This window comes from Schistocerca nitens, chromosome 5 (genome assembly GCF_023898315.1).
Source record: "Schistocerca nitens isolate TAMUIC-IGC-003100 chromosome 5, iqSchNite1.1, whole genome shotgun sequence".
Classification (NCBI taxonomy): Eukaryota; Metazoa; Arthropoda; class Insecta; order Orthoptera; family Acrididae; genus Schistocerca; species Schistocerca nitens.
Genome location: NC_064618.1, coordinates 673,791,991 through 673,796,573, shown reverse-complemented (window position 1 = coordinate 673,796,573; position 4,583 = coordinate 673,791,991). Strand labels below are relative to the sequence as shown.

General features: G+C 40.4%; 1 pseudogene; it reads left to right on the top strand.

The window, feature by feature from the left end:
• Positions 1-846: 846 nt before the first annotated feature.
• LOC126261349 (5S ribosomal RNA) lies at positions 847-964 on the top strand (annotated as a pseudogene).
• The last annotated feature ends 3,619 nt before the right edge of the window (positions 965-4,583 follow it).

Here is a 4,583-nt window from a genome sequence, read left to right as displayed (position 1 = left end):
GAGGCTGATTGATTTATTGTAGCTTCTTATTTTGGAAACAGAGAGTTCGAAGTTACTTAGTATTAAGATTAGTAATGAAATAAATTAGACGGTGTTTGAGCTAAGGAGCAGGCCATGGGACCCTGCAGACATTGTTAAGGAAACCAACTGTATGAATAACTGTTAAGAGGCGAAGCAGCACCAGAATGTTTGAATACCAGGAAATATAGTGTAAAGTATAACTACTAGGAGACGCATGGTTAGCAAAGAAACATTTTGTTGAAGAGCAGACAAAGTATTTAGCAGGTTTTACCTTACTCATGTGACATCCAGTTCCAAAATTATTTAGTTGTCAATAATTCCAGTACCCAAACATTACCAACTACATCCATCCTCACTTTACAATGCATGTCCTACCAACACTGAGTCTCCACGAAGGACACATGTCCAAGCCGTCCACTCGCTAACTGCTAATCCGTCCAACGATGGAGTCTCTTACCGAGGGCGCAAAGCGCTGTCAGCGATATTAATGCAGTCTATAGCGCTGCCAACATGCAACATATAAACAGGCTACTTACAATATGGTATCCGGCCACCAGGCAATGCATTTCTTCGTTTCGGCTCTCAATGTGGTCTCATGTTGGCGGATTCAAGATTACCTATCACTGTTTCCAGAAAAACATATGGAGAATCCTATACTAGAGAACTGGGTACATAAGTTTATACATTTTAACGTCTGTTGCTCACGAAAGACTGGGAACGCAGTAGGTTCCTTTGTACCCCATAGCACTGTCTTCGTTTAAAATCCGATCTGTCATGTCGGTTTTTTTGGAACATCCCAATATTATGTGGTACATGTCTTCGTGTGGCAACGGCCTTGCCGCAGTGGATACACCGGTTCTCGTGAGATCACCGAAGTTAAGCGCTGTCGGGCGTGGTCGGCACTTGGATGGGTGACGATCCAGGCCGCCATGTGCTGTTGCCATTTTTCGGGGTGCACTCAGCCTCGTGATACCAATTGAGGAGCTACTCGACCGCATAGTAGCGGATTCGGTCAAGAATACCATCATAACGACCGGGAGAGCAGTGTGCTGACCCCACACCCCTCCTATACGCATCAAAACGGTGGTCGGATGGTCCCGGTAGGCCACTCGTGGCCTGACGACGGAGTGCTCTTTTGTTTACATGTCTTCTTGTTCTTCTTCATAAGTACAAAGAGTGTTGTCGATTTCGAAGTGATGTGTCTTTTGCTTTAACGATCATGACTGAATTTCATTTGTGCAATTATTGTATGGAATCATCTTGACACCTTTTGCTTCATTTGCCAACCAGTTGTCGGAAGTAGAGAGTATATTGCTGTATAATGTTTCCCTTTATTGTTGCTTCTTCTGGCCACATTCCTCACCTCCACAGCCCACTCCAACCCCACCCCCCCCCCCCCCTCATTGTTCACACCGTCTTTTTAAGTTAATGGATAAGATTATCTATGCAAGATATTAACTACTTGTTCTTTCACAATTTGTGGAAGGTTCACAGAGCATATCATAGATAACTTTGTCAGCTTTGAGTGCTGTAAGATTCTCATGTAATAGTGTTTTGTCCATCGCTGTTAGGCTATATGTCTGCAGAAGCGTGGCATTCTCACACATTTCTTAAAGTCTGGAATCAACCGAAAACAGTCTCTGGATGAGAGCTTTCCGTCGCTTTGTCATCCCTCCATTGATGGAATGCTCAATTTTCTATACGATTACTATGAATGATATTTTTTACGTGAAATTCGAACAAAAACGCCAAAAAGTATCTTACTAGTCACTCATTCTGTAATTTATCAGTATATTGGAATTTTTGAGTTTAATGTCCCCTTAAGGCTAGGGCGTGCTAAAACGTAATGCCTCAGAATGTTTTATGTGAGGGCTGTTAAGGGATTTTAAGTAAAACAATCGTTATTAACATTCTACTTCTTTATTCTTAGTGTCCGCTTATTTATTTCTCAGCGAAGTCCCCCTGGCGACGAAACACTTCTCCCTGCAAGTGTAAATAAGATCACATCGCGATTGGTACTTTGTAACAAATTAAATATATGAAATTAATCACCATTAGTATTAATATATTGCTATCTTGCGAGTACATGACCTTACAATTGAGTGTAGCTCGACTGTAAAAGAGGTGTTCGGTCATACTGTGTTGCTTTAAGCCCTTACAAACAAGTATCATTCATGAGGCCGCTTAATTTAACGCAGACACGTTAGTCAATATATAAATAAATTAATAAATATCTGTGAATACTGATTGAAAAATTATTCGGGGTTAGATCCTGTAGGATACCAATGTGGCCAGCAAACAAAGGTCTTGTATTTACCAAGCGTTAACCCAAATGAAATAGAAATCTGTGGCGAATGGTAGCGTCACACAAGTAGTTTCTTAACACAATAGAAATTTAAAAGCAGGAATTGATGAATTTTGCAGTGTAAGGTTAGCGTTAGTGATCAATGATGATCTCAAACTAAGGCCTCTTATTGTGCATCAATTCACTTCAATAGTAGCAAAATGTTAAAACCTCAACTCTTGACGTAAATAAGTTCGCCACATCAGAAAGTTGATTTACTGACAGCCCAACAAGGCGTCTATGCCTTCTGGCCGTCAGGATTGCAAAATATTTCTAAGTTCCGAACTGAAGCACCCAAATATCTCTAATCATATAGAAATACTGCCAAGTACCAAATACACATAAGCCATGCGGCTCTCTAGCAGCGCACTCTTACCAAAACCAACCTTACCAAACAAGCATTGAAAACGAAAGACCACTAACTTTGCTCTGCCTGCCTATTTAAAAACTGTGTCATGTGCCACCAGTTTTAAAGTTACATATATTTTAACATACTTACATCTGAAACATATATGGCGTATATTTATGGTTCATTTGCATTCTCATCTTACATAATTTGCTTTTATACATTGCTTTTTTAAATATTGTGCGCTACACGACGAAACTGCTAGAGCGTAGTCAAAATGAGAGCTTTATTCATCCTGACCCCGCAGCAACACGCTACTCGAATGACCATCTTACAAGCATTATATTATCAGAATTCTCACTAAATACCATCAGGTTAATGGAAGAACAGGATAAATCATTCACACTGGCGATAATCTTTCGTGTACATGTGAACAAAGTTTTGTTTTGCCATTAAAGGTTAAAATTTGTTCATCTGTTCAACAACATTACAAAAATAATCATTCCACTGCGGGCTTCGAAACCCATCCAACTGAATGTCGAATGATTATTCAGATTGTTTGGATTGTCTGTAACTTTTCTTATTAATGTCTTTACAATTTCATATATAAACGTAGATAAGTTTGTTGATGTTGACCTTTTACGCACAGTACATATTTTAGTGGGCTCGTTCCACCACCTCAAGTTCAATGATGTGTTCTGATTTCTGATGGCTTGTTTAGACGTGTTTTATGTTTTCAGCGATTGTAGTTAGTTTCAAGATTTAACATAGTCAGGTCCTAGTCTCATTCCTATCGTTCTAAAAGCGTACTGAGGAACTTCTTACCTCGGGATTTTCTAAGATGCACAATCACTGCAGCCTGTGTAAGGCTCCCCATCTCCATTCACGGCTCACCATAATAACACGGGGCACACTGCAAGCTTTTGCTTACCTATCTGCCACGGCCACTACACTGCAACTTCCCAGGCATATGTCGCTGAATTAAGTCCATTATTTTTTAATGCTTTACACAGTGGACTCAGTGCCCCTAATGTTACAAGTTAAAATACTTTCAAAATTCGGGATCACTCTATGAAGCCTGTAGCCCTTTTACAAATGTTTGAAGGTAGTCATGTACGACTGGGGAGCCTGTTGTTAAAAAGCAGCGTTGAGGTTGGCGCGTACATATAGACCTGTGTAGAAGCAGGCCTAGACATCGGACACGCCGGGTAAGCTGCCACACGCGGGACGAGGTGTAGTCCAGCAGTAGAAATTAGCGCTAATACTGTTCAGTACAATTTACGATGACATCGGATAACATGTTTCTGAAATAATCACTCCATGTATTGAAAACCAGAGGGAAGGAGATCGGGTGGGTGATGCCTGTATTATTCTGTGTTGCGCAATAGCTCTGGCAAGCACTGACGAACGCGTGCAGTTCGTCCATCTCTGCCGAAGTTAGAGGTGAGACGGCTTCATTTATTTCTTGAATTTATGACAGAGTGTTGATCAAGTTGCATTCATGGACTGAAAGTTTAAAATATTGCCACACGTGTATCGCCTGTGTTTGACCGAACCCAAGATTGTCCGTAGTCTCAGACTTAATTCTGTCTTGATCAGTTCATGGTTGCTCACATGCAAATGCAAAAAGTGCTCATTTGTTAAGCGACATGAAATTAAAGTCTTGGCTCCTTCGTCTCAAAAATGCTCATGAAGTCACTTGATTTAATAGTACAGTGACCAACATGCTTAAGAACCTCTGTTTTGATTGCTCTGGTAAATTATCGAAATCTGGATCGAAATAATGACACGAGGATCTGTTTTCGATAGTTAAGAAGTGATATAGAGAAGTATTAACCCAGCAGATATTTCATAAAAGTCTAAGCCATTTCT